Source organism: Rattus norvegicus, chromosome 7 (assembly GCF_036323735.1).
Source record: "Rattus norvegicus strain BN/NHsdMcwi chromosome 7, GRCr8, whole genome shotgun sequence".
Taxonomy (NCBI): domain Eukaryota; kingdom Metazoa; phylum Chordata; class Mammalia; order Rodentia; family Muridae; genus Rattus; species Rattus norvegicus.
In genome coordinates, this window is record NC_086025.1 from 17,944,166 (window position 1) to 17,964,050 (window position 19,885).

The window sequence follows — 19,885 nt, forward strand, 5'->3', positions numbered from 1 at the left end:
AAAATAAAATTGTAAAGAAAAACATTAGATGCCTAAAGAGCAAAATAACTGAATTGAAAATGGGATACAAATCTAAACTGAGAATTTCCAAAAGAATAATATTAAATGGCCAAGAAGGATGTAAGGAAATGTTAAATCTGCCTTCTTGTCTCCATCTGCACTCAGAGCTGGGGCTGTCCCACAGCCTTCCAGACCCAAAACCTTTCTGCAGATAGCTGGTCTCCCAGGAGTGTCTCATTCCTAAAATCACAGGCTCACAAGTACACAGGAGGGACAAAATTCTGTCAGAGACAGTGAGACCAACAAACAACAGAGATAACTGGATGGCAGGAGATAAGCACAAGAACCTAAGCAACAGAAATCAAGACCACTTGGCATCATCAGAACTTAGTTCATCCAGCATAGCAAATACTAGTTATCATAACACACTGGAAAAGCAAGATTAGGATTTAAAAATCACATCTCATGATGACGATATGACTTTAAGGACATAAATAACTCTATTAAAGAAATAAAGAACAACACAGGTAAATGAGTAGAAGCACTTAAAGAAGAAACACAAAATGTTTTTTAAGAATTATAGGAAAACACAACCAAATAGGTCAAGTAATTGAATAAAACCTTACATGATCTAAAAATGGAAATAGAAAAAAATAAAGAAATCATAAACGGAAACAAACCTGGAAATAGAAAACCTAGGAAGAAAATAAGGAGTCATAGACCAACAACAGAATACAAGCATCCCCAACAAAATACAAGAGATTGAATAGAGAATCTCAGGCGCAGAAGATACCATAGAATACATTGACACAATAGTCAAAGAAAATGGAAAACGTAAAATGCTTCTAATAAAAAACATCCAGAAAAACTAAGAGACAATGAGAAGACCAAACTTAAGAATAATAGGTATAGAAGAGAATGAAGATTCCCAACTTAAAGGGTCAGTAAATATCTTCAATAAAATTATAGTAGAAAACTTCCCTAAGCTAAAGAAAGAGATGCTCGTGAACATACAAGAAACCTACAGAACTCTAAACAGATTGTACCAGAAAAGAAAATCCTTCTACCATATAATAGTCAAAACACCAAATACACAAAAAAGAGAGAATATTAAAAGTAGTAGGAGAAAAGGTCAAGTAACATATAAAGGCAGACCCAATTAGATTTACACCAGACTTCTCAACAGAGACAATGAAAGCTAGAAAACCCTGGACAGATGTCATATAGACCCTAGGAGAACACAAATGCCAGTTCAGGCTATTATTTCCAGTAAAACTCTTAATTACCTTAGATGGAGAAACCAAGGTATTTCCATGACAAAACCAAATTTACACAGTATCTACCCACAAATCCAGCATTACAAAGGATAATACATGAAAACCTCCAACAAAAGGAGGAAAACTGTACACTAGAAAAAGCAAGAAAATAATCATCTTGTAAGAAATCCAAAAGAAGATAATTCTACTTCTAACAACAACACCAACAAAATAGAAAACAACAATCATTGGTCCCTAATATCTCTCAACATCAATGGGTTCAATTCTGCAATAAAAAGATATAGACTAACAGACTGGATTTGTAAACAAGACACAACTTGTGCTGCATAAAGAAAATGCACCTCAGTGGCAAAGACAAACACTTCTTCATAGCAAAAGGCAGGGAAAAACATATCCAAACAAATGGTCCTGAGAAACAATCTGGAATCACCATTATAATATCAAGTAAAATTGACTTTCAACCAAAAGTTATTTTAAAGAAAAGGAAGGGCACTTCCTACTCATCAAAGAAAAATCTAACAAGATGATCTCTCAATTGTGAACAACTATGCTCCAAATAGAAGGGCACACAAATTCATAAAAGAAACTTTAGTAAAACTCAAAGTATACATTAAACCTAACACAATAATAGTAGGCGACTTCAACACATCACTCTCATCAATGGACAGAGCATGTAAACAGAAACTAATCAGAGACACAGTGAAACTAACAGAAGTTATTAATCGAATACATTTAATAGACAACTATTAATCCTAAAATAAGAATGTATCTTCTTCTCAGAAACTCATGGTATGTTCTCCATAATTATCCATACTATTGGTCACAAAACTGGCCTCAATACATAAAAGGAGATTGAAATCCCATTCATCTTATCAGATCATCATGGACTAAAACTGGTCTTTAATAAAAAAAAAAGAAAAAACCAACAACAGAGAACTCACTTACACATGGAGGCAGAACAACACTCCATTCAATTACAACTTGGCCAAGGAAGAAATAAAGAAATGAAAGACTTTTTAGAATTTAATGAAAATGAAGGCACAATATACCCAAACTTAAGAGGTACAATGAAAGCAGGGCTAAGAAAAAAAATCACATAGCTTTGAGTGCCTCTAATAAGAAATTGGAGACAGCATACATTAACAACTTAACAGCACACCTGGAAGCTCTAGAATAAAAAGAATAAAATACACACAAGAGATTTAGATGGCAGGAAATAATCAAACTCAGAGCTGAAATCAACTAAGGAGGAAGAAAAAGAAATATGCAGAGAATCAACAAAACCAGGAGCTAGTTCTTTGATAAAATCAACAAAATGAATAAACACTTACCGAGTCTAACCAGGGGGCACACAGATCGTAACCCAAAATAACAAAATGGTAAATGAAAATGGAATTATAACAACAGAAAATTAGGAAATTCAAAAAATAATTATATTCTACTACAAAAGCCTATAATCAACAGAATTGGAAAATCTTGACGAAATGGACAAGTTTCTGGACAGTTATCAGGTACAAAGGTTAAATCAGGATCAGATAAAGCATCTAAATATTCACATAACCCCTAAAGAAATAGTAGTAGTCAATAAAATCTCCCAACCATAAAAAGCCCAGGACCAAATGGGTTTAGAGCAGAGCAGAATTCTATCAGACCTTCAAAGATGACCTAATATCAATATTCTTCAAACCTTTCTACAAAATGGAAACAGAAGAAACACTATCCAATTCATTCTTGGAAGCCACAAATATACTTATATCTAAACCACACATAGATCCTACAAAGAAAGAGAACTTCAGACAAATTTCCATAATGAATATCATGAAAATTAAATTCTCACAAACTGAATGTAAGAACACATGAAAATGATCGTTCACCATGATCAAGTAGACTTCACCCCAGAATTGGAAGGATAGGTCAATATACAGAAATACATTAATGAAATCCACTATATAAGCAAACTCAGGGGGGAAACCCACATGATCTTTTTATTAGATGTTTAAAAAGGATTTAAAAATTGAATAACCCTTCATGATAAAAATCTTGGAAAAATCAGGAATTCAAAACCCATATCTAAACATAATAAAAACAATATATAGCAAACCACTAGCCAACATCAAACTAAATGGAGAGAAACCTGAGGCAAGTCAAATAAAATCAGGGACTAGACAAGGCAGTCTACTATCTTTCTACCTATTCAATATACTACTTGAAGTCCTATGAGAGCAATTAGACAAAAAAAAAGAAGTAAAAGTGGTACAAATGGAAAGGAAGAAGTCAAAATATTACTATTTATAGATAATATGATAATATGCTTAAGTGAACCCAAAAATTCCAATTGAGAACATCGATAGGTGATAACTTCAGCAAAGTGACTGAATATAAAATTAACTTAAAGAAATCAGTAGCCTTCTTCTAATCAAAAGGTAAACAGCCTGAAAAAGAAATTAGGAAAAGGACAACCTTTCAAAATAGCCACAAAAAGCATAATGTACCTTCCTGTGACTCTAACCAAGTGAAATATCTGTATGTCAAGAACTTCAAGTTTATGAAGAAAGAAATTGAAGAAGATACCAGAAGATGGAAAGATCTGCCATGGTCATGGATTGGCAGGATTAATATAGTAAAAATAGCCACCTTGCTGAAAGCCATCTGCAGATTCAATGCAATTCCCATCAAAATTCCAGCTGAATTCTTCTTCATAGAGTTAAAAAGAGCAATTTACAAATTCATTTGGAAAAGCAAAGAACCCAGGACAGCAAAAACTATTCTCAATAATATAATAATTTCTGGGGTAATCACCATCCATCACTTCAAGCTGTATCATAGAGCAATAGTGATAAAAACCTGCATAGTCTCAGTACAGATACAGCAGTTGGAGCAATGGAATAGAATTGAAGACCCAGAAATTAACCCAAAAACCTATGGTCAGTTGATCTTTGACAAAGAAGCTAAAACTATCCAATGAAGAAAAGACAGATTTTTCAACACATGGTGCTGATTCAACTGAAGGTTAGCAGTAGAAGAATGCAAATTGACTAGTCTTATCACCCTGTACAAAGCTCAAGTGCAAGTGAATCTAGGATCTCCACATTAAACAAAATACACTAAAACTAGTAGAAGAGAAAGTGTTTGAGAGCCTTGAACGTATAGGCACAGGGGAAATTTCCTGAACCGAACACAAATGGCTTATACTCTAAGATCAAGAATTGACAAATGGAACATCATAAAATTGCACACCTTCTGTAAGGTGGAGGACACTGTCAATAGGACAAAATGGCAGCCAACAGATTGGAAAAATGCCTTTACCAATCCTAAATCTGATAGAGAGCTAATTTCCAATACATACAAAAAACTCAAGAAGTGACACTCCAGAGAATCACATGACCCTATTAAAATGGAGTACAGAGCTAAACAAGAATTCTGTAGTGAGGAATATCAAATGGCTGAGAAGCACCTAAAGAAATGTTCAACACCCTTAGTTGTAGGGAGCCATATTGGATTTGGGCCTGGCCGCTTTGTGACTGTATGGCCACAGTTACAAAAAGCCTCTCCCATGAATTAGGCACAAAAAGATAACAATCAGCCAGAACAAGACCCTTCTGGGTCTCCTGCAGGGTTTGAGCCCTGCTGAGCCCTGCTGTTGCTTGTGGAAGCCTTTTGTTCCTAACTAGGAGCAGTCTGGCCTGGTACTTCTCGCCTGAGTCAGAATTAGGCTGGCCTTCATGGTTATTTCCCTAATTTATTCAGGTCTCCTAGTCCGGTCTTTTGTTACCGAAATCTCAAGCCAGGGTTTCCCACTGTGCTTCTCATATACCTGCTAACTGGTGTACTTGGGATATATAGTTTGGTGAATAAAGTTACAAGAGAGCCTTTCCTCTTCTGGCTTGACACGAATAACCTGTGTGTGTGTTTCTTTAATCCCACAGGCTTTCACCCGATTCTCTGTACCGTGTCGGTGCAGGCGCCGACACTTAATAATCAGAAAGATGCTAATCAAAACAAACTTGAGTTACTACTTCACACCAGTCAGAATGGCTAAGATCAAAACTCGAGTATCAGTAGATGCTGGCAAGGATGTGGAACACTCCTCCTTTGTTGGTGGGACTGCAAGCTGGTACAACCACTCTGGAAGTCAATCTGGCAGTTCCTCAGAAAATTGGACACAGTACTACCTGAGGACCCAGGTATAACTTTTCTGGACATACACCCGAAAAATGGTCCAACATATAACAAGAACACATGCTCCACTATGTTTATAGAAGCTGTACTTATAATGGCCAGAAGCTGGAAAAGGCCAGATGTCCTTCAACAGAGGAATGGACACAGAAAATATTGTACATTTACAAAATGGTGTACTATTCAGCTATTAAAAACAATGACTACATGTAATTCTTAGGCACCATTCTTAGTACCATCCTGAGTGAGTTATTCCAATCACAAAAGAACACACATGATTTTCACTCACTGATAAGTGTATATTAGATCAAAAGCTTGCAATCCCTAAAAAAAATCCACAAATCATATGAACCTCAAGAAGAAGGAAGGCCAAAATATGGATTGTTGTTCCTTCTTATAAGGAAGAACAAAATACTAATGGGAGGTAATACAGTGACAAATATTGGAATGGGGACTGAAGAAAAGGTCATCCAGAGACTGCCCCTCCAGGGATCCATCCCATATGTAGCCACTAAACCCTGTCTCTATTGCTGATGCCACGAAGTGCTTGCTGACAGGAGCCAGATATGGGGTTTTTTTGAGTGGCTGTGCCTGAGCCCTACTGATACAGATGAGGATGCTTGCAGCTGAACATTGGACTGAAAAATTGGGACCCTAGTTACAGAAAAGCTTGAAGGACCTGAAGGGGTTTGCAACCCCATAGGAAGGAGAATATCAAACAATCAGACCCCACCAGTGCTAACAGGGACTAAACCACCAACTAATGAGTACACAAGGAGGGACCCATGACTGAAGCCACATATAGGGCAGAGGATGGAATTATCAATAGGAGGAAAAAAATCTTGGTCCTGTGAAGACTTATTTCCCCAATGTAGGGAAATGCCAGGGCATTTAGTTTGGCTTGGTTGGGAGTGGGAACATCCTCACAGAAGCACAGGAATTGCAGAGGAGGTATGGGAGAGTGGGGAAAAGGGATAATATTTGACATTTAAATACGTAAAATATCCAAGAAAAATAAAATTAAAAAGAAATGTTCAACATTCTTAGTTATTAAAATATTGCAAATCAAAATGACCCCTAGATTCCACCTTACAGAAAGCAGAATGGCTAGGAACAAAACAAATGACAGTACATACTGGCAAGGATGTCCTCAACTTCACTCCAATGGTGGGCTGCAGGTATAGGCATCTGTCTCAGTCAACTTCAGGTTGAGCCTCTCAGACGACAGCCATAATTGGCTCCTGACTGACAGCACTATATGACATTAGTAATGCTGTTGGTGTTTGATTCCTTTGCATGGAATACATCCCCAGGTTGACTGGTAACTGGATGGTCTTTCCTCCATGTTTTCATTTTGTCTAGGCCTTTTCTTTAGACAGGAACATTTCTGAACCAAAAATTTTGAAGGTAGTTTGGTGTTCCTACACCTCTACTTGGGCCCCTGTCACACTACTACAGGTGATCTCTTCAGATTCCACCTCCACACTGTTGACCATTTCCCCTAAGGTCATTTTCATTGTGTCCTAGGAGCCTCTCACATTCCAGGTCTCTGAGAATTTCTAGAGGTTTCTCCAACCCCTGACCCTGCAGCTGCATACTAATTCTCCTGGCTATCTGGGCTTGTCTCTTGTTTTTCCTTAATCTTGTTTTCTTGATCCATTTCCTCTCTCCCATCCAGGTCCCTCCCTCAATCTGTCTATGATGGTTATTTTCTTCCCTATTCTAAGTGGGATTGAAATATATACACGTAGACCTTCCTTTATGTTAAGCTCTGGATCCTATCACTCAGGGTGAAGTTATCTAGTTCTATCCATTTACCTGTAAAAATTCATAATGTTTTCAGTTTTAATAGCTCAATATTCTGTTCTGTATATGAACAACATTTTATGTATCCATTCTTCCATTGAGGGACATCTGGGTTGTTTCCAATGTCTATCTAATACAAATAAGGCTGCTATGAACACAATGGAGCAGTTTCCTTCTCATATCATGGAACACCTTTTGTGTATATGCCAAGAAGTGAAATAGCTCAGTCTTCAGTTAGAACTATTTTCAATTTTCTGAGGAAGCATTTGATTTCCAGAGTGACTGTACTAAATTGTAATCCCAACAATATTTAATTTTTTATGACAGACATTCTTATGGGTATAAGGTAGACTCTCAAGGTGGTTTTCATTTGCATTCCCCTGATGACTAATAATGCTGAATATTACTTTAGTTGTTTCTTGAACATTCAAAATTCGTCTGTTTAGAATTATTTACTTCATTTTTTAAAATTGTTTTTGTGTTTGTTTTTGGAGTCTAACTTTGTGAGTTTTTTGGGTTTTTGTTGTTGTTTTTTGATGTGCTGTATATTGCATTTATGATGCTTAGGTATGTGCCTTGAATTACTGGTCTTTCCAAGACTTTTAATATGAAAGGCCATTGTATTTTGTCAAAGGGTTTTTCACTTTGAGTTTGTTTATATACTGGATTATGTTGATGGATTTCCATATATTGAACCATTCCTACATCGCTTGGATGAAGCAAACTTGTTCTTGATGAATGATGCCTTTGATGTATTCTTGGATTCCATTTGCAAGAATTATATTGAATATTTTTACATTGATATTTATAAGCAAAATTGGTCTGAAGATCTCTTCTTGAGTCTCTGTGTAATTAAATAACAGAGCAACTGTGGCTTCATAGAATGAATTAGCTAGTGGTCTTTCTGTTTCTTTTTTGTGGAATAGTTTGACAAGTATTGAAATTAGTTCTTCTTTGAAAGTGTTGTACAATTCTACAGTAAAAGCATCTGGCCCTGGACTTTTTTGGGTTAAGAAGTTTTTAATGACTGCATCTATTCCCTTAGGGTTTATTGGTCTGTTTAGAAAATTCACCTGATGTTGATTTATGCTAGTTAAGTGGTATTTATCTAGAAAAGCATCCATTTCTTCTAGATTTTCCATTTTTTCTAGATGAATACAGGTTTTTCTTATAAAATCTGAAGATTTTCTTTTAAATTTTCTCAGTTTCTGTCGTTATTTCTCCCATTTCATTCCTCAGTTTGTTAATTGGAACTCTCTCTTTGTGCTCTCAGTTTAGTTTGAAAAGGACTTATCTGTCTTGTTTTGTTTCTCAAATAACCAGTTCTTGGTTTTGTTGATTTATTATACCTTTGTTTCTAATTGGTTGATTTCAGCCCCAAGTTTTATTATTCTTTGCCATCTACTCCTCTTTGTTGTTTTAGCTTCTTTTTTCAATAGCTTTCAGATGTGCTATTTAGTTTCTAGTGTAGTATCTCTCTAAATTCTTTAACAAGGCACATAGCATTATGATTTTTTGCTTTTATCGCTACTTTCCTTCTGTGTCCTAAGTTCTCTATGTTTATTTTCATTTTTATTGAAATCTAGGAAGTCTTTAACTTTTTCCTTTATTTATTCCCTGACACAGAGATCATTTAGGGGAGAGTTGTTCAGTTTCCAAGAATGTGTAGAGTTTTTGATGTTTCTCTTGTTGTTGAAGTTCAGGTTTAATCCATGATGGTCTGATATTATGCAGGAAGTTATTTCAATATACTTGTATCAGTTGAGGCTTGCTTTCTGACCAACTCCCTGAACAATTTTCAAAAAGGTTCCTTGGATAATGAGAAGAAGTTTTGTGGTGAAATATTACATAGTTATTTGTTAAGTCCATTTTAATCATAACACTTTTTAATTTCTTTATTCTTCTGCTTAATATTTGTCTATATGACCAGTTTTTGGTGTGAGTTGAAGGTTCCCAGTATTACAGCATGTACTTTGATGTGTGATTTAAGCTTTAGCAATTTTTCTTTTACAAATGTGGATACCATTGTGTTTGTGGAATAGATATTTATAACTGAGATATGATCTTGGTAGATTTTTTTTCTCACATATGTATAGTATCCTCAAACCTTTTGATTAATTTTAATTGGAAGTATATTTCAATACATGTATAATAACTACTCCAGGTTGATTCTTGGGTCCATTTTCATGGAGACATTTTTTTCTATCCCTTTATTCTGAAGTAATGTTCATCTTTATTGCTGAGGTATATTTTTATTGCTAAGGTGTAGTTTTACATTTTCTTTTTTGTTTTGTTTTGTTTTATTGTATGCAGCAGAAGTAGCAATTTCATTTTCAACATCTATACTGTTAACCTATGTTTTCATGTTAGGAAAGTGGGTCCACTGATGTTGAAAATATTAATGTCCATTGATTATTAATCCCTGTTATGTTGATGTTAGTATTGTTACTTGTGTGTTTATTTGTTTGTTTGTTTGTTATTCCTTGATTTCATTTTGCTGCCATGTAATTACATATTTCCCATGTTTTCTTGGGCACAGTTACGTTCCTTGGGATGTAGTTTTCACTAATATTTTCTGAAGGTCTCGATTTATGACTATGAATTATTAAAATTTAGTTTTTACTGAAAAATCTGGATTTCTCCATCTATGGTGATAAAATATTTTGCTGGAAAGAGTAGTATAAGTTGACATCTCTGATTCTATTAGGGGCTGTGATATATCAGACAAGGCCCTTCTAGCTTTTAGAGTCCCTGTTGAGAAGTCAGGGTTAATTCTGACAGGTCTGGCTGTGTATGTTACCTGGTCTTTTTCCCTTGCTGCTTTTTCTTTTCTTTCTTTGGTCTGTACATTTTGACTTTTGCTTATATGGCGGGAGGATTTTCAGTTCTGGCATTGTACAATTAGTGTTCAGTAAACTTCTTGTATCTCTATAGGAATCTCTTTCTTTTCTTCCATGATTTTGTTGAAAATAATGTCTTGTTTTGGGACTGAGAATTCTTCACCTTCTTTTACCCTATTATTCTTAGTTTAGGACGTTTCACGGTATCAAAAGTATTCTGGATATTTTATGTCAAGAAATTTTAAGAACATTTTCTTTGACTGGAGTATACATTAATTCTATTTTATCTTCTATGAGTGAAGTTCCCTCTACTATTTCTTTATTCTGTTAACCATACTTATTTCCATAATTTCTGTTCACTTCCATAGGATTTCTATATCCATGTTTCTCTCAGTTTGGGTTATCCTTATTGCTTTTATTTACATTTTCAAGTCGTGAACAGTTTTATTTATTTCCTTAACCTTTAGAATTGCATTTTTCATATTTATTTAAGGAATTTATTTGTTTCCTCTTTCAAAGTTTGGGAGTAGTTTGTGTATTTCTTTTTCTTTTTCTAATTGGATGTTTTATTTATTTACATTTCAAATGTCATCCCCTTTCTCAACTTCCCCTTTGCAAACCACCTATCCCATCACCCCTTCCCCTGGTTCTATGAGGGTGCTGCACCACACAGCCATCAACACCCATCTTACCATACTTGCATTTGTGAACACTGGGACATTGAGCCTTCACAGGACCAAGGGCCTCTCCTTCCATTGATGCCAGAAAAGGCAATCCTCTGCTACATATGCAGTTGGAGCCATGGGTCCCTCAGTATGAAATTTCAGTTTAGTTCCTGGGAGCTCTGGTGTGTGTAGTTGGTTGAGACTGTTGTTCTTCTTTCAGCTCCTTCAGTCCTTTCTTTTACTTTCCCAGTTCCCCCCCATTTCTATACACCTCTGTGCAATTTCCTGATCTAGTGTATATCATCCACATCTCCTTCCATACCTGAACTTGTCCCCCTTTTGCCTCTCACTCTCCTTTCCTCCTACTAATTCCCTCCAAACCCCTACATCCAGAGAAATAGTTTCTTCCCACTTTTGAAGAACGGACGCATCCACTCTTGGGGCTTCCTTCTTCTTGAACTTCATTTGGTCTGTGGGTTGTATCATGGGTATTCTGAGATTTATTGCCTTTCACACAATTATCACTGTGTGTGTTCTTTTGTGACTGTATTGCCCCCACCCAGCATGATATTTTCTAGTTCCATCCTTTTGCCTGTGTAATTTCATGGAGTAATTGTTTTTATTAGCTGAGATTTACTCCAGTGTGTAAATGAAACACATGTTAGTATCCATTCCTCTGTTCAGGGACATCTGGGACAATTTTATAACTAAGGCTACTATGAACATAATGGAGCATGTATCCTTGTTATATGTTGGAGCATCTTTTGCAAATATGCCCACACTTTGTATAACTGGGTTATAAAGTAGTACTATATACAACTTTCTGAGGAACCTCTAAAGTTATTTCCAGTATGTTTGTTCCAGCTTGCAATCCCACCAACAATGGAGCAATGCTCTTTCTCCACATCCTATCCACCATCTATTGTCACCTGAGTTTTAGACGTTAGCCATTCTGATTGGTGTGAGTTAGAATCTCAGGCTCATTTTGATTTGCATTTCTTTGACGACTAAGGATGTTGAATATTTCTTTAGGTGCTTCTCACCCATTCAATATTTGTCAGCTGCAAATTTTTTTGTTAACTCTGTAGCCCATTCATAATAAGGTTATTTGGTTGTCTAGAATATAACATCTTGTGTTCTTTGTATATAACACATATCAGCATTCTATAGAAAGCAAGATTGCTAAAGATCTTTTCACAATCTGTTGTTTGCTGTTTTGTTCTATTTACAATATCCTTTGCTTTACAGAAGCTTTTGAATTTTATGGGGTCCCATTATTTTTTAATTTTCTTTAATTTTTATTGGATATTTTCATTAGTATTTCAAATGTTATTCCCTTTCCCGGTCATAGAGGCAAGCATAACCAACAGAATACAAGACATAAAAGAGAGAATCTCAGGGGCAAAAGATATCATAGAAAACATTAACTCAACAATCAAAGAAAATATAAAATGCAAAAGGCTTCTAGGCCAAAACATACAGGAAATCCAGGACACAATGAGAAGATCAAACCTAAGAATACTAGGTATAGAAGAGAGTGAAGATTCCCAACTTAATGGTACAGTACATATCTTCAACAAAACTATAGAAGAAAACTTCCCTAACCTAAACAAAGAGATGCCCATAAACGTACAAGAAGCCTGCAAACTCCAAATAGATTGCACCAGAACAGAAATCCCTCCAGTCATATAACACTCAAAACACCAAATGCACAAAACAAAGAAAGAATATTAAAAGCAGTAAGGGAAAATGGTCAAGTAACATATAAAGGCAGACCTATAATAATTACATCAGACTTCACACCAGAGACTGTGAGAGCCAGAAGATCCTGGACAGATGTCACAAAGACCCAAGGAGAACATAAATGCCAGGCAAAGCTACCATATCCACCAAAACTAGCAATTACCATAGATAGTTAAACCAAGATATTCCATGACAAAACCAAATTTACACAATATCTTTCTAAAAATACAGCCCTACAAAGGATAATAGGTGGAAAACCACACCCTAGCAAATGCAAAAAAGTAATCTATTTGCAATGAAACCAAAAGAAGAAAGACACACAAGCATAATTCCACCTCTAACAAAGAAAATAAGAGGAAGCAACAATCACTATTCCTTAATATCTCTTAACATCAATGGAATCAATAACACAATAAAAAGACATCAAATAACAGACTGCATGAGAGGACTCGGCTTATTGCTCCAAACAGGAAAAACACCTCAGAGTCAAAGAAAGACACTATCTCAGAGTAAAATGTTGGAAAACAACTTTACAAGCAAATGGTCCAAAGAAACAAGCTGGAGTAGCCATTCTAATATCGAATAAAATTGACATTCATTGAAGAGATAGCAAAAAGATAAGGAAGGACACTTCATATTCATCAAAGAAAAAATCCACAAAGATGTACCCTCAATTCTAAGTATGCTACATGCAACAACACCTAAATTCATAAAAAGAAACCTTACTGAAACTCAAATCACACATTGCACCTCACACAAAAATAGTAGGAGATTTCATCACCCCACTCTCATCACAGGACAGATCAAGGAAAAGGAGACTTGGTCACTTGATCTTTGCCAAAGGAGCTAAAACCATCCACTAGAACAGCATAGCATTTTCAACAAATGGTGCTGGTTCATCTTGAGGTAAGTATGTAGAAGAATGCTAATCTATCCATTCTTATCACCATGTACAAAGCTTAAGTACAAGTGGATCAAGGACGTACACATCATACCAGATACATTCAAATTTATAGAAGAAAAAGCAGGGAAGAGTCTCAAACATATGGGCACTGGGAAAAATTTCCTGAGCAAAACACCAATGACTTATGCTCTAAGATCAAGAATCGACAAATAGGACCTCATAAAACTACAAACCTTCTGTAAGGCAAAAGACACTGTCATTAAGACAAAATGGCAACCAACACATTGGGAAAAGATTGTTGCCAATCCTACATCTGATAGAGGGCTAATATCTGAAACAGACAAAGAACTCAAGAAGTTAGACTACAGAAAGTCAAATAAACCTATTAAAAAACTGGGTACAGAGCTAAAAACAATTCTCAGCTGAGAAGTATCTTATGACTGAGAAGCGCCTAAAGAAATGTTCAACATCCTTAGTCATCAGGGAAATGCAAATCAAAACAGCTGAGATTCCATATCACACCAGTCAGAATGACTAAGATAAAAATCTTGAGCAACAGCACATGCTGGCCAGTATATGAAGAAATAGGAACACTACTCCATTGTTGGTGGGATTGCAGACTGGTATGACCATTCTGGAAATCAGTCTAGAGGTACCTCAGAAAACTGGACATTGCACTACTTGAGGACCTGGCTATACCACTCTTGGGCATAAACCCAAAAGATACTCCAACATGTAACAAAGACACATGCTTCACTATATTCATAGCAGCCTTATTTATAATAGCCAGAAGCTGGAAAGAACCCAGATGTCCTTCAACAGAGGAATAGATAGAGAAAATGTGGTACATCTACACAATGGAATACTACTCAGCTGTCAAAAATAATGACTGTATGAAATTCAAAGGCAAATCTATGGAACTGGAAAATATCATACTGAGTGAGGTAACCCAATCATACAAAAACACACATGGCATGCACTCACTGATAAGTGGATATTAGCCCAAATGCTTAAATTACCCTGGATGCACAGAACACATGAAACTCAAGAAGGATGACCAAAATGTGGATGCTTCACTCCTTCTTTAAAAGGGGAACAAGAATACCCTTAGGAGGGTATAGGGAGGCAAAGTTAAGGACAAAGACTGAAGGAATGCCCATTCAGAGCCTGCCCCACATGTGGCCCATACATATACAGCCACCAAACTAGATAAGATGGATGAAGCAAAGAAGTGCAGACTGACAGGAACCAGATGTATATCTCTCCTGAAAGACATAGCCAAAATATGGCAAATATAGAGGCTAATGTCAGCAGCAAACCACTTAACTGAGAATGGTACTCCCATTGAAGGAATCAGAGAAAGTACTGAAAGCGCTGAAGGGAATTGAGACCCCATATGAACAACAATGCCAACCAACCAGAGCTTCCAGGGACTATGCCACTACCCAAAGAGTATACATGTACATACCCATGGCTCCAGTTTCATATGTAGCAGAGGATGGTCTTGTTGGGCACTAATGGGAGAAGTGCTTGGTTTGCCAAGGCAGGACCCTCCAGTGTAGGAGAATATCATGTGAGGGAGGTGAGAAAGGGGGTGGTTAGTGAGGGGGAACACCCTCATAGAAGAAGAGGGAGGGGTTTCGGTAGGGGTCTTGTGTACAGGAAACAGGGAAAGGGAATAACATTTGAAATATAAATAAAAATATCCAGGAGGGAGGAGGAGGAGGAGGAGGAGGAGGAGGAGGAGGAGGAGGAGGAGGAGGAGGAGGAGGAGGAACATGCTGGCAAAGTATTAAGCCAAATCCAGATAGTTAACTTCTGCTTTTCTAGAACCAGTCCTGGTTCCAACTTCTGTATTAGTCAGAGTTCTCTAGAGTCACAGAACTTATAGAATGCCTCTCTACATTAAGGGAAATAATTGTAGTGATGTACAATCTGAATTGGCTGGAGACTGCCAGTCTCAAATAGGCTTTAAAGACTGATGGTCTCAAGTTGTACTTTTAAAGACTGATAGTCTCTGGCCTTCTATATCTCTAAATATATTGAATGCTTGTTGATAAATTCTAAAGGACTGCTAAACTTTCTTGTTTATTCTATGGTTAAAAATCTCTGGCTTCTTATCATACAGATATTTCACTTGTTTAGTTAGAGTTACCACAAGATATTTTATATTATTTGTGACAAGTGTGAAAGGTTTGGTTTCCCTAATTTCATACTCAGCCTGTTTATCATTTGCATAAAGGAATGCTACTGATTTAAGTCTCTCAAGAAACATATCAAAGACTTCAGAAAATGGAGAGATCGCCCATGCTCATGAATTGGTAGAATTAACATAGAAAAACTGCCATTCCTATCCAAAAGCAATTTACAGATTCAATGCAATCCCTATCAAAATTCCAACACAATTTAAAAAAAAAACATTAAAAGAGCAATGCTCAATTTAGTATAAAAAAAACAAACAAAAACATCCAGGATAGCTGAAACAATTCTTTTTTTCCATTTTATTTTATTCTTTTACTTATTCATTTTGCATCCTGCTCACTGCCCCTCTTCTGGCCTCCACTCCCACAATCCTTTACACATGTTTCTCCTCATCTCCTCTGAGTGAGTGCCCCCCTCTATGTATCCTACCACCATGGCACATCAAGTCTCTGCAATGCTTCCTCTCCCACTAAAGCCAGACAAGTCAGCCCAGCTAGGAGAACATATCACACAGACAAGCAACACTTTCGGAATAGCCTCTGGTCCAGTTTGTGGAATCCACATGAAGGCCAAGCTGCACATATGCTACATAGGTGTGGGGAGGCCTCAGTCCAGCCCACTTATATTCTGTAGTTGGTGGCTCAGACTATGAGAGCCCCATTAGTCCAGGTTAGTCAGCTCTATTGGTCTTCATGTGGAGTCCCTATCACTTTAGGGCCCACGATTCTTCTTCCTATTCTTCCATAAGAGTCCCCAAGCTCCATCCACTGTTTGGCTGTGTGTGTTTGCATCTGTCTGAGCCACCTGCTAGGTGGAACCTCTCAGAGAACAACATACTCCTATTTGCAAGCACAACAGAGAACCATGATAATGTCTGAGATTGGTGCTTGCCAATGGAATGGATCTTAAGTGGGGTGATTATTGGTTGACCATTCTCTCAGCTTCTGCTTTCTTCTCCATCCCTGCATTTCTTGTAGACAGAATAAATTTTGGGTCAAAGGTTTTGTGGGTGGTTTGCTGTCTCTCTGCTCTACTGAGGTTCCTGCCTGACTACAAAAGGTAGCCTTTTCAGGTTCCATGTCCCCAATAATGTGAATCACAGCTGAGGTCACCCTCACTGATTCTTTGGTGTCTCCCTTATATCTGTTTTGTTCTGTAGATGTCCCACCCACCTCCCCATCCCTATCAGTTGCAGATTTCCTTTTATTTTCACGACCATTTAACAATTCTTAACAACAAAAGAACTTCTGTGGGAAATCACCATTGGTAACCTTAAGCTGCACTACAAAGCAATAGTGATCAAAAACCACATGGTATTGTTACAGAGACAGACAGCATTATCAGTGGACTAAAATTTAAGATGCAGAAATAAACCCACATACTTATAAACACTTGATCTTTGAAAAAGAAGCCAAAAATGTACTCTGGAGAAAAGAAAATATCTTCAGTAAATGATGGTGGCTTAACTGGCAGTTGATATGTAGAAAAATGAAAATAGATCCATATTTGTCATCCTGCTCAAAGCTCAAACACAAGTGGATCAACGTTCTCAGCATAAAACCAGATACACTGAATCTAATAGAAGGTAAAGTGGGAAAGAGCCTTGAACTCATTGGCACAGGTGGGAATTTCCTAAACAGAATGCCAATGACTCAGGTTCTAAGAATGAGAATTTCTAAATGGGACCTCATGAAACTGAAAACTTTCTGTAAGGCAAAGACACAGTCAATAGGACAAGGTGGCAACCTACAGGTTTAAATAAAAATCTTCTCTAATCTCACATCTGATAGAGGGCTAATGTACAAAATATATAAAGAACTCAAAAAACTAACCTCCAAAAAACCAAACAACCCAATCAAAATGTGATATAGAAATAAACAGAGAATTCACGAAAGAGGAATCTTGAATGGCAAAGAAGCACTTAAAAACTATTAAAGTCCTCAGTCATCAGGGAAATGCAAATCAAAATGACCCTTAGATTACACCTTATACCAATCAGAATGGCTATCATTAAAAACTCAGGTGACAACACATGGTATGGAGGATGTAGAGAAAGAGGAACATTCCTCAATTGCTGCTAGGATCGGAAAATGGTACAACCAATCTGCAAATCAATATGGAGGTTCCTCAGAAAATTGGAAATAGATCTATCTGAAGACCCAGCTATATGACTCTTGGACAAAGATGCCCCATCATGCCACAGGGGCAATTATTCCTCTGTTTATTGTGGGCTTATTTGTGATAGCCACAAGCTAGAAACAATGCAGATGTCCCAAAACAGAAGAATGGGTACAGAAAATGTAGTTCATTTACACAACGGAAAACTTCTCAGCTATTAAGAAAAAGGATATCCTGAGTTTTGCAGGCAAATGTATGGAACTAGAAAATATCATCCTGAGTAAGGTTATATACTCACTAATAAGGTAATATTAACCAAAAAGATAGAGAATAACCAGGATAAAATCCACAGAACTCAAGAAGGTTAACAAGCTGAAGGGCCCAAGCAAGGATTCCTCAATCCAAGTTGGGGGTGTGGAGAAGAAAGCAATCACAGGAGGCAGAAGGAAAAAGGATCCTGGGTGGAAGAGGAAATAGGGAAGAGAACAGAGGAACATAATCAGGTATTTGGGGGGGGGGGTGGAAACAGGAGTGAAGCCCTAGGGGCCAGCAAAATTAATGGAAACAGGCACCTTGGGAGGTAGAAGGTAGAGAGACCCTTTCGAAGATACCAGAGACTTGGGATGTGAGAGACTCTTAGGACTCAGATGAAGGGACCTTAGATGAAAGGCCCTACAGTGGGGAGAGGGAACTTGTAGAGTCCATCTCCAGTAGATAGGTATGGTATCAAGTGGAGGGATGTGTTTGCCACCCTTCAGTCAAACATTCTGAACCAGATTTGCTCCTGTCTAAAAGAATTGGAGGGACAAAAATGCATAAGAGACCTGGGGAAAGGAGGTTCATTGACTGGCCCAAATTGAGATTCAGCTAAAGGGAAGGCTCCAAGGCCTGACAATATTATTTACGCTATGGTATGCTTGCAGACAGGAGCCTAGCATGACTCCCCTCTGAAAGACCCAACAAGCAAGTGAAAGAGTCAGATGCAGATACTTATATGCATCCAATGGAGAGAAGCCAGGGACCCCTGTGGTTAAATTAGGGGAAAGGTGGAAGAAACTGAGGTGGAGGGTGACCCTATAGAAAGACCAGCAGTCTCAGCTAAGCTGGAGCCCCAAGATCTCTCAGATATTGAGACACTAACCAGGCAGCATACACTATCTGATATGAGGCCTCCAACACATATCCAGAAGAGTGCCTGGTCTGGCCTCAGGGAGAAAAGATACATCTAACTCTCCTGTGAGTTGAGGCCCCAGGGAGTGGGGAGGTCTGGTAGGATAGTGATATGGGAACATCCTCTTGGAGATGCAGAAGGAGGAATGGCATGTGGAACAATCAGAGGGCAGACTTGGAGGGAGATAACAACTGGATTTTTTTAAAAAAATTAAAGAATAATAAATGAATTAATTAATGAAGAAAAATCTCTGGTTTTCCTCTTAACTCAGTGTTTTATTAAACTGTGCTTTATTTAACTCTTTATACTTCAATAAGCGCCATACAACTTTTTCTTACTGCCCTGTGCTTCATTAAGGGATAAAAATGTAACTCTTTATTACTTGTTCTTTAATAAGTATTACTATCTGGCAATTAACACATACTGTTTAACAGCAGGGAATTAAGTGAAAGGATTTATTGCTAGTGCTCCATTATTTGGTGACTCATCCAGAAGCCTTTCTCGCTAAGCTAGTTAACACTTTTTGAACAAGGGAGGAATGAATAGGAAAGAATTAGGATGCTTTATGCAGTCAAATATGCATATATATATATATTAATTCAAACATTTATACTCCCATACTCTGACCAGGCCCAAATGTCTATCACAGTCAACTCCACAATTATTCATGCATGCTTACATACACACATATATACCCTATATACAAACATATAAACAAACAGACATACACATTTGGATGGACGGACGGATGGATGGATGGATGGATGGATGGATACATGAGGCAAAGCTCTGCAAGCGAAACCATTCAACCAACGACTTTATTTCTTTCTTCTGATCCTTTTATACCTTCTTAGAAAAAATTTTCTTTAGAAAATTACCTCAGAGATAAAATGTTACATAAAATTGAAGTTAAAGAAGAATAATGATATTAAGTTCAAAGCAGTGTTTCATTATAATGTACTCATTAAACCTTCAAAGCAACA